The sequence below is a fragment of the Diabrotica virgifera genome, chromosome 5 (genome assembly GCF_917563875.1).
Source record: "Diabrotica virgifera virgifera chromosome 5, PGI_DIABVI_V3a".
NCBI lineage: Eukaryota > Metazoa > Arthropoda > Insecta > Coleoptera > Chrysomelidae > Diabrotica > Diabrotica virgifera.
In genome coordinates, this window is record NC_065447.1 from 122,458,616 (window position 1) to 122,471,157 (window position 12,542).

Here is a 12,542-nt window from a genome sequence, read left to right on the forward strand (position 1 = left end):
GACTCATAAGGTGTCCTGTATAGCAAAGTTAGAATAGGTGTATGTTAGCTTGGGAAAGGATCACTACAGGAGCACTGCAACCAATTTGTGACAATAATGTTAGAAGACCTTGACGATTCCAGAATAACAACTAACACATCCAAGGAGGAAGCTACAGCTACCTGAGGAAAGGAATGCCAAATGTTTAGAATGTTTGAAACTCAATGTTTTTCTCAGAGTTTTTCAAACAAGGAAAGGTTAATGCAGATCTATTCTAACTTGGCTACACTGTACTGATGATAGCTAATAAGTCTAAGACACGTGTCTGTCGTTGCATATCTTAAACATACTGTATTTTTTCCATCCTAGTTGAGAGACATGCTAATATATATATACTTCCTACCTTGATTTTATTGTTAACTCGCATTAACCACGAGGAAGTGGTTCAAGCACTTCAAAAAATAAAGAAAGAAAAGGGAACCAGAGGATATTCCTGGGGAAGTGTGGAAGGCGTTAGGAGAGATAGGAAGAAGTTGGCTAACACGTTTATTTAATAGAATTATGGAAGTTACGACAAGTGCTAAACGATGGAGAAGCAGTATATTTGGACCGCGTTATGTAATAACGGATTAACCGCCAAAAGTCCAAAATCGAGATAATAGTGCCATATTGCAGCTAGGGTGCAAATCTATGTATAAAAATATGTTTTTTGTAAAAAAATTAAAAAAAAAGCTGTTTTTAAATGCCTGTATTAAGCGATATTTTTTATTTTATTAAAAAAAATCTCACACTAGGATTTGTAATATCGAACTAAACGCCAATAATGGTACATAATCCATTGTCATAAACAAAAATCCGCATCTTTGTAAGTGTAATAACGAATTCTTTATTACAAAACATAACATATTTACTAACGTTTAAGATATCCAATTAAAAGACATCATTTGTCAGGTAACATCAGATTAAGCGCCAACTATGTCTCTTAATCCGGTATTCGGATCTTAACTCATGCATATCTTAAAAAATCATTAACGAATTAAGCGACATTTGATCGAATAACTTTTAAAATATAAATTATTTTTAAAAAATTTTAAACACAGGTACAAGTCTATTTACATTTGCATTGATATATTAAATATGAAACATGTCAGTACTATATTTTAGAAATAGTACCAAAAACAAATTTAAAATCTTTAATCCGATTTATCTCAAAACTACATTTTGTCGCTTAATCCGCTATTACATAACGCGGTCCATTTGTACCTGTTTAGAAAAAAAATACAATAATGAACAAACTACAGGGTAATAAAACTACTTAGTCACATCATCAAAATATGGGAGAGCCACAGTAAGTTCTCAGTTCTTATTTATACTCATTAGTTTTGGATCAGTAAACAAGGAAACTGCTTAGACCTGGATCCTACATACCAAAAGAAAGTTGCTTAATAGCAAGTGTAAAATTTATTAATAGCTTAACAGTGTCTAGTTTGACAAACTTTGATGCATAGGAACAGTTTTAATTGTGGAACAGGTTAAAAATTTGGAACGTCAGACTATGAAAACGTTCCATGTATTTTGTCAGACAGAACTTCCAATTGATTTGTTACCATTTCATTAAATTCTCATGCAAAAATCAGACTGGTGTTTATCACCAACTGGGCATTTTGATGAGTGGAACACGAAGAACATGTCAAATGACAGGAATCATGTTGGTTAGTAATAGCAGTCCGATTTTTGCATGAGAGTTTAATGAATAGGTAACAAATCTATTGGATGTTCTGTCCGACAAAATACATGGGACGTTTTTTTAATCTGACATTCAAAATTTTTAAACTGTTCCACAATTAAAACTTCCCCTTTTCCAGTGTTTGCATACGTCAAAGTTTGTCCGAATAGACACCATTAAGCTATTATAACAAATTTTCAGCTTTCTATGAATTAACTTTATTTTTGTATGCGAGATCAAGGCCTAGCAGGGTAACATTGCCTGGTACTTACTGTATCCTGATGATGTAGTGTTAGTAGGAAATAGTGAAAGCTACTTAGAACAAAAACAAGAACTCACTTTATGATATAATATATTGAAGTACTAAACAACTAATTAAACTAAAAATCAAATACAGGTATAACACATAAACAACTTGGTTTCACAAATAAAAAATAACATAATAATTGTTCTGAAGCTATTTCCTTGTGGCATTTTTATAATAATTAACTATTTTTAATGGGAAATAAGCCACAATTTTACATAACAAAATGATTTTAATAACTCATAATAATCTAAATAAAATCATTTTTTTAGTAAAATTGTGGCTTATTTCCCATTTAAAATAGTTAAAAACGTTTTAATAACATAATAATCATTAATACCATACATAACCTAACCCTAACTAAATGGCATTATGCAAATAATTTTAGTTTAGTTAGAAATAAAGTTTAAAAATTACGTTTACGCGTGCGTTTACCTAAAAGAAATTACGTACGAAGGTAGGCAACCGCTTGGATATCGTTGATACATCATACCGATTTTACGTACATGTGTTATTGGAGATTACAGCCTGTAATTCGAGTTTACAGTACGTAATCAGCTTACGTAAAGATACATCATAGCCCCCATTATTTGACTGCCTATAGTATTTGGTTATACATACACTGCCATCTATTGGTTAACTACATTCATCTCGATGTTGTGATCTTATTGAATAGTTTCACCTTGCAACGTGTAAGACAAGAGATGGCGCTGGTAGTTATACCTTGAGATTAAAAGTAGTATTTGATTTAGGCCAGTACTTTGGACCAAATTTTTTAATGTGTCATTATTTAAAAAAAAATAAGATTTTCGATAAACATTGAAGACATATTGTTGTGGGTTCGTATAAATGTTATTAAAAACAACCAAAGTCCAAGAATTAATTTTTGGATTGTTTTAACTTAAAAATCTTTAAATCATGGATAATACAATATCCAAAAATGTGTAGAAAATAATATCCAGTTGCTGGTAAAGGTGTAGTGAAAAATTTACCAGAAAATCAAAGTTAAAAATTTTTTAAATATGTATTTATTAAGAATAATAATAAAAATTAGCAATTATATTTAAACATTATTTGCATTACACAGAAGACAATGATTTATAAACACTAAGGAATATAATTTCATCTCGCATACTGCGCAATGATGTCCAGATATTTCATTATGTCTCCCACTAAAATGGCGGCTAACGTGTGCTGATGGAACGACGTTGGGAAGTCCTTGCAAAACATTGAAAAAACATGATATGCATAGTGGTGTATTGTCCAAAATATAATATTCAGTCACACAAATAGGGTGGTTTTGCTGATTCACCAAAAACCACATATTATTGATATTACTGATATTAAGAATTTTTTCATCAATTTCTGAACTATCAATTTCTAAGAACTCACTATCAATTATTTCTTGAAGATCTATTGTTGATGCATTACTATTTAATGCGTCTTCCTCCATAATTTTTTATGGTACTATCTGCTTTGGTCAAACTATAACTAGGCGAGTGAGCTGAGTATTTTATAAATACCTTTACCCCCTCCTATTAAGTATAAAAACATGTGTTTAAACCATATGAAAAAGGGTAAGCATACAAGTGTCGTTTACCTGCTTCCTATTTTATGTTCAACTGACCCTATTTGCAGCTGTAATTTACAGTCTACATACTCCAAATTATAATACATAATCGCTACCCTTTACATCTGTCGCATTTGTATAAAGAAAGGTGGGAAACAGACTGTTTCCTAATTACATTCACCTGTCCCTAATAATAGAAGGAGGAACATCTGTCACTAACTACCGCACAGCTGTTGACCACCTGTCCCTAATAATAAGAGGAGGAACATCTGCCCATAATTACCGCTTGTTGACCACCGGTCCCTAATAATAGGAGGAGGAACATCTGTCACTAACTACCGCACAGCTGTTGAGCACCTGTCCCTAATAATAAGAGGAGGAACATCTGTCCATAATTACCGCTTGTTGACCACCTGTCCCTAATAATAGGAGGAGGAGGAGGAACACCTGTCACTAATTTGCATCTGCTCCCACCCCTTCTGGAAAAAACGTATAAGAAGCGGTATGATGTGCGTGTTATTTAGTATTTAACAATGAGTGGTAAAATACAGAAGTCTACTATGTTTGTAAGTGAACGCCGGTTTTATTTAAATCCATCAAACACAAAATATATATCGGTTTGTTTGGCACACGAATTTAACTTTGAACCAAGTGTAGTTATCAGTGGATATAAACATGAATGTGTATTATTCAGTCAAACTGATTGGAGTAGTAAGTTTTTATCCCATAAAGATGTGATTGACAGATTTATGGCCGGAAATCACCAGCAACCAATTAAAGATGAAAATTTTCTGCTAGAATTCATGCAGCTTCCTTGTATGTTAGTTGTAAAAATTACCACAGGTGATTCACAGATCATTTTGGGAGCAAATTCAATCGCATCATTATGGAAAATACTTCCACTTCTTAATTACCATTTAGAAACTCTAAAGAAGGAAGAATTTACCAACACTCTAGAAATATTAAAGCTGGGGGTAGATTCCGAAAACCCGATTGAATCCGGGCTTAAAATTATGGAGCCCATTAAGAATACAAATAAGACAACTTATGGGATAGCTTTAGAGTTACTCTACAGATATCCAGGACTTTTTAATGGTCAACTTTAACGAAGATGTGCGTATCCACTACATTGAAGCCAATTGTCCTTGCAGAACCAGATATTGGGAATTCGTAGCTGTCGACAGAGTAAGATTTCACCGTAGAATAGAAAAAATTGCAAAAATTATTAATCCTGTACTAGATATAAATCATAGAAATAAAATACATTCATGAGAACATTTGTTTTTACTATTATTTTTACTAGGTTTAGGACAGATTTTACATATACTCGATTTCAATAAAAAAAAGTATTTTAATACAATTAAAACAATTTATATAAAGTATACTTATAAGTAACCCTAGTATCCCTAGAAAATCCCCACCACGCCTTCTAGTTCTCATATATATATATGTGCACATCCATCCCAAATCAATAGTCAAAATGTGTCTTGAGGACATCTCATTGAATAATTTTTATGAAAGATTATATACTTTCAAAAACTGGCCCGGATTGGTGCCAGCTAGTGATTTAGCAGCCTATGGATTTTACTACTTACAAACAGAAGATATTGTGAGATGTTTCCACTGTAGTGTCGAAATTTATAAATGGTTAACGAGTGATAATGTATATGAAGAACATATTAAGTTTAGTTCAAACTGTAGTTTTGCACGAATAACTCATTCCAAATTTTCTACATACCAAAACAATCACAGATCAGCACTAGACATGAAAACTGAGAACATGAGTCATTCCAAATTTCCTGCATACCAGATCAATAAAGATATCAAAAGCGAGATCAACCAGCAGAATGGGAATTTATATCTAAATATACTTCTTAGTGTGCTACACTTTATCTTTTTGTTATTGAGTATATACGTAAGTAAAAAAGAATGTAAAATGTAAATAAAAAGTATGTGATGGAAACTAGTAACTAATCCAAGTAGAACAGAAATAAAAAACGATTGTAAAAAATATATTTTATTACATTGTTTCAATTTACTACATTATTTTTGTTAATCCATGAATTATGTGAACTATTCATTCCCAACCATTTCACAAATACCTTGTTACCTTTTCTTTTTAATACCTTCTCGACTAAGTAGACATCAGGGTACCGAGTTGTCTGTAATTCTTCGCTGTAAAACGCCCCTTGAATTTCTTCTTTGCGCGAATCTTCCAACAAATATGTAACTGGATTTGTCTGCTTGACTTTTCTTATTCTAAAAATCTCATTGGTCCAGTTGGGTAAATAACCCTTAGTAAACAAATTTCTATATTTCGAAATTCGGACGTAATCACCAACTTTTAATTTACGTTTCCTGGGGTCAATGGTTTTAATGTAATTATAGGCAGTTATATTCCTGGCATTCTTTTCATTAATTTTGCTAGGAATAGCACCTGTAGTCGAATGTTTAGTATTATTGTATTTTTTTACTATATCAGGAAGATTATTCACCCATTTGTAAGTACCTTGTAAGCTGAACTGCCTCCACAACATTGATTTTATTGTTCGTATTACTCTTTCAGCAACAGAAGCTTTTAAATTCGAGAAAGTACTGTAGTGATTAATACCACGTGACCTCATGAGCTTGAGAAAGTGGGAATTGTAAAACTCTTTACCCAAATCTGTTTGAAGGTTTTTTGGAAATGTTTTCATTTGATTTAAAAATTTTTCCATCGCTTTAGTTATCTCGATTCCTGTTTTTCGTTTAACCGGCTCTGCCCACACAAATTTGCTAAATGCATTTATAACAATGAGAATATATTGGTATCCATTATTTACTTTGGCATAAGGAATCATTACGGCTAAATCTGCTTGAATAAGATCGTTTAATCCTTTTACAATTACATGTCTTCTTCTATAATTTTTTCGTGCTGGTTTATGCAATTCGTGTACGACTTGTGATTTAATGTTTGACATCTTTTTCCAAAGGACAACGTAGGGTAATATCTACTACAAAAGTAGAATCTTTATCTAGTTTAAAAGAAATTGTATCACCTTTAAAAATCTTTACTCCTGGTAATTGTTCATATTTATACTCTGTATTAACTGATTTAGAGGTTATCATTACATTTCCACTGAAACATTAATTTGCACTTGATCAACAGTACCACTTAGTGAAAATTCATATGAAAAGAAACCACTATCCAACATATAATATGTTTTGTTCAAGTTTGTTTTTTTCGTTCCTTTGAAAGTTAATACACATTTACTGTAGAAAGAAGAAGGATCGCACACAAAATATAATGGTACCGAAGGGTCATCATTACAAATTTTTGACTCTGATAAAAAATGTGTTCCAAATTTATTTATAGGCATTATTGTATTATACCACCTTCTCGTAATTCTTCAACTATGGATATAATCTCATTCACCAGTCCGTCGTTTACAGCAGCCTGTGATGCTATTAGCACTCCCAGTCTTTTTATAATATCATTAAAATTATCAAAGTATTTATACTCTATTCGGTTGCCACTATATTTTCTAAAATATGCACCGCCTTTTTTATTAAACTCTTTAGCCAAGTTTCGCGTTAGTATTCCTCCCAAATTTCAAGGAAGCGAATTTAAACGAGTTCTAGATGGTTGGGGTCTAGTCTCCAAAGCTGGTTTAATAATAAAATCATATTTATCCTTTATTTTTGATGGAATACTTTTCTTAGGTAATTGAGGATTATTGTTTCTATATATAGCATTTGTTCTACGTAATATATCAATATATTCATTAACATCTTCTTTTTTAAACGATACGGGATTAGTTTTAAATAAAAGCTCGTATAAACCTGGTGTTCCGCGATATTTAACGTCTTTGATATTTAAGTCAGCTCCTTCGAAATCAACTTGAGAATCTCCAATAGAAAATTTCTCAGTTTCAAGGTCGTGGTAAATTCCCAGATCGTGGTCGAAATCTCCACTAGTATCTTGTATGTTGGCTTTAATATAATCCTTTGGCAAGGGTGAAGTATAATTCTCATAAAATGTATTCATTACAGCTGGATTACTGATCATCGCATTAAATTCTCTAAGAGCCGGTTGTTCGAACGCTAATCAACAATGATCATTATCAAATAATTAATTACTGTCAATGTCAATTGTTAAAACATAATTAATTACAATTCTGAGACTATAATCAATTAATATAACAATAATTATTAACATAATTAATAATAAATCTCATAATTGTAATTAATTATGTTTTCAGCAACCCAAAGTTGACATTGACAATTTTGGTGACAGTAATTAAATATTTAATAATGATCATTGTTGATTAGCGTTCGAACAACCGGCCCTTAGTGTATCCTCAAAATACCGATTAATATTCTCATCCGTGGTATTCGCTTGTCCTTCCGACACAAAAGTTTCTTCTGGGTGTGTTGTTACTTCCCGTGGAATAATAGATTCATTTCCAAAATTAGTAGGTGTTTTCGATTGGTCAGAAATTACACTTTTATTTGGAGATGAATTTTCAGAAAATACGCTCTTATTTGGAGATGAAAATGCTAAACGATAATTAGATTTTCGTATTTTATAGTCCTTTGGTGTGAGTGGTTTATGAAAAGAGTATTGTGGTTCATATTTAATACTTGGTTCTTGTTTAATAGATGGAACAGTTTCGAGTTTGTGTAAAAGTTCATTAAGTGGTTGAGTAATTGGTCTATAATTTTTTTCTAAAGCAGGCTGAGATTGCGCAATATCTCTTTTTAAACCGCGATACTTTTTCTTTAACGCTTGTCGCGATAAAAGCAGTTTCCGTGTAAGTCTGGAATCCATATTGTACTATGAATATGAGATTAGAGCCTTATATACTTATCGAACCCACACCGATATCGTCCGTTAGATTTGGGGAAGTCTTTATCAATAACAAGAAATCCATGCTTATTTTTCCAGCAGAATGAGCACAAATCTTTAAATTTGTTAAAAGTCATGTCTATATTAACGTGATCATCAACGATGTGTTTTAAATTTGTAAAGTCTTGTTGAAAAACTACAAGTAAATTAGAATAATCTCTAATTAACTGTTTTGGAATTGCACTGTAAGTTTGACACAAATAAAAACAATTTAAGTGTTTATGTCTTCCGTAACAATAATAATTTTGTATAATTTTTTGATCACACGACGGAATATCGTCGAAAATAACTACTGAATTTTCTTTAATATCATCTGGGGGTGGTACTTTCATAGAATCATTATATTCTTCATATCCAATTTCGTTTATAGGTTCAATCAAGTTTCGCAAATACATATACTTTGGTTTTTTAATGTTGTTCTGAAGCTATTTTCTTGTGGCATTTTTACAATTTTAACTATTTAGAATGGGAAATAAGCCACAATATTATTAAAAAATGATTTTTATTAACGTTTCGACGCCCAAATCGGGTGCCGTTGTCAAAATACAAAATACTATTGATATCAACGGCACCCGATTTGGGCGTCGAAACGTTAATAAAAATCATTTTTTAATAATATTGTGGCTTATTTCCCATTCTAAATAGTTAAAATATACTTTGGTTGATACAACGACTTTGAATATAAATATTTATTCTCAAATCTAAGACCATTTGGATGTTCAATTAAAGACAATAATACATTAGTCTTGCCACAACCACTTGGTCCAACAATTAGAGCCCTTTTAACTCCATTAAAGAGGTTCCCGTGTTTTATCTGTTGTTCATTCGTAACATCATCGTGGTTTGAAATGGGTAGAGAGGGTTTTTGTTTATCAATCTTCATTTTGAAAATGAGTTTAAAACTTTGGAATATATATAGCCTAACACCTATATATAAGAGAAAAATTATGAAAAAAAAGTTTCAACGACGTATAAAAAGAAAAGGGCGTGGAGTATTAAACTCACTCATTAATAAGCTTCCATTAGAACTTCATCTCCCAGGATACTCATATTGCGGACCAGGAACACGTTTACAACAAAGATTAGAGCGAGGAGATAAGGGAATCAATAAACTAGACGAGGCTTGTAAACAACACGATATCGCATACTCTACAAGTAGTGATTTACCAGCCAGACACAAAGCGGATAGTATTTTAGGCAGCAGCTTGGTTTGTAACAACAGCGATGAAGGGTAAACGTAAGTTGGGAATGGGTCTTAAACGCAAAAAAGGTGGTTCTCTTCGTAAAAGAATAAATAAAAAGAACAGAATAATTAAAACCCCAAAAAAAGGTGGATTTCTTCCACTCCTTTTACCTCTATTAAGCGCACTCGGAGCCGTCGGAGGAATGGGGGCAAGTATATACAAGGCCGTTGGAGATGCGAAAGCTAATCGAAATAGTCTTGAAGAACAAAAACGTCATAATCTAGCTATGGAGCAGAAGCGCAAGGGATTATATTTAAGACCTTACAAGGGGTATGGTTTATACTTGAAACCTTATTAAAAAAACTAAAGCTTCCTCATCATGCTTTAACAAATAAAGATATAATAAAGCATGGTAAAGCTCTTCCTTTGTTTAGAGGTTTATTTATGAGAGACCAAATGCCAAAAAAAATTCATAAAAACGAGTGTGGTGTTATAAATTTGGATTCTAACAAAGGAGAAGGAACCCACTGGGTTGCTTACGCAAAAACTAAGTCTAACATAATTTACTTTGATTCATATGGGTACTTACCGCCACCAAAAAGTGTCATAAAATATTTTTTAAGTAATGGAGATGTACAGATATATTATAATTATGATAAAATCCAAAACGATTCATATAGATGTGGTCATTACTCATTGGATTTTCTATACAACTACTATAAATAGCAAACGATAGTTGTTTATGTTTTAAAACAATGTCTTTCAACTTTACGCTTACTGGGAACTCTTCAAATTTGAGTTATAGTTTTAATCCTCCGATTTACCTTGAAGACGAATTTGATTACGAAATTGGGTTAAGCAGTTTTTATAGTTTTAATAGTATTCCGAATATCGATGATACCAATAACCTTTTCCTTTGGAGTATACGAAATGCTACTTATACCCATAAATTACCAACAAGGTCTTATGAATTAGATGATATTACAAAACTTATAAAAGAAAACAAAAAAGAGAGATAATGACGCCACTATAGAAATTACTCCACAGCTACCAACCTCCAAAGTTATTATTAATAGTAATCGAGAAATTTCATTTCTTCCCGCGAATTCTATTGGGAAATTATTTGGATTTAAATCAGGGATACTAACAGCAAACCAAAAACATATATCAGATAATCCAGTGGAGATTTGGAGTGCAAACGCATTATGTGTTGATTGTAACATAGCATCAGGATCCTATTTAAACGGAAATCCAGTTCACATTATCCATCAGTTCTTTCCAACCGTTCCAACTGGGTATAAAATAGTTGAGGTACCCCAAAATATTTCGTATTTTCCAGTGAGTATTAAAACAATCTCTAACCTTACAGTAAAAATTATCAACCAAGTAGGTAAACTTGTTGATTTTGGAGGAGAAGAAGTAACGGTGAATTTACATCTTAGAAAACGTATATAATGGTTCTAGTTTTTTCTCGCATACCAAAAACATATATAAAGAAAAAAATATCCCCATCTATACCAAAAACGTGTAAAAGGAGAGTACATTCTAAAATAATAACACCATCTAATCGTCGCTTCCTACAATCTTTGGGATTTAAAGTATTGGTATAATGGAAATTCTTCACGTTACTGGTCAACCATTTAATGATTATAGTATTGAGGAATATCAATTCCATACTTACCAATCATACATTCCTGGAAAGTTAGGATATAATGATGAAATTCGTATTCCTATTCAAGATCTGGATGCGCTAACAGTTCCAGCAAATAGTTATCTCTATATCGAAGGTCAACTTCTTACCCATGATAATAAAGTGCCAACAAAACTAAAATTTATTAATAATGCTATAGCTTACTTGTTTCGTGAAATACGTTTTGAATTAAATGGGGTAGTGATTGACTCAGTACGTGATGTAGGATTAGTATCAAGTATTAAAAACTACCTTAGTCTTAACGAAAACCAAAGCCTGCAATTGCAAAATGCTGGGTGGTTTCCAAAAAGGAGTAGACTGGAAACTAATAAAGAAGTCCCCACAAACAATGTGTTGGTGGATTCACATGGAAACTTTAACGTCTGTATTCCATTACGATTACTACTAGGTTTTTGTGAAGACTTTACCAAGGTCATCTTAATCGTTAAAATGGAGTTAATACTAATTCGGTCAAACGATGATATTGACGCAGTAGTAAGCGAAGATGAGAGCGAACGACCAAAAATTGATATTACTAAATTAAATTGGGAAGTGCCACATGTTACTCCTAGTATTCGAGAACAGTTGCGACTTAATAAGATTTCACATTCAAATCAAGAACTTCCTATTAAATTTCGTAATTGGCAAATGATTGAATATCCAGCCCTAAATAACTCTACACGTCATACATGGTCAGTGCGAACCAGTACAAAAATTGAAACCCCACGACACATAATTGTAGCTTTTCAAAATAACAGAAAATCGAAATTAACAAAAGATATAAGTAAATTTGATCATTGCACTTTAAAAAATATCAAAGTGTTTTTAAATTCTGAAAGATATCCCTATAATGATCTTCAAATAGACTTTAAAACTAATAGGTTTGCCAAACTATATGAGATGTTTGCTAATTTCCAGGAAAGTTATTATCATATGACCTTAAACCAACCCATATTCAATCCTAATGACTTTCAAACGATTGCTCCACTTGTACATATTGACTGTTCACGCCAAAAAGAAGTGGTCCAGGTTGGCTCCGTTGTGCTACGTATAGAATTTGAAACAGATGAACCAACAACCTCTGATATCTCAGATATTGTCTAATACTCCATGAGAAAGAATTCACATATAACCCCCTAACAAAAATTGTAAAACAATTATAATGCGCATGACTGTAGTTGTTTTATAAATAGACGTTACA

The 12,542-nt window shown here is 32.1% G+C and overlaps 1 protein-coding gene across 7 annotated transcripts in view; it reads right to left on the bottom strand.

The window, feature by feature from the left end:
• Positions 1-12,542, bottom strand: part of LOC126884349 (neuropathy target esterase sws) — a 1,280,173-nt gene that overhangs the window by 887,265 nt on the left and 380,366 nt on the right. The window lies entirely within an intron of this gene.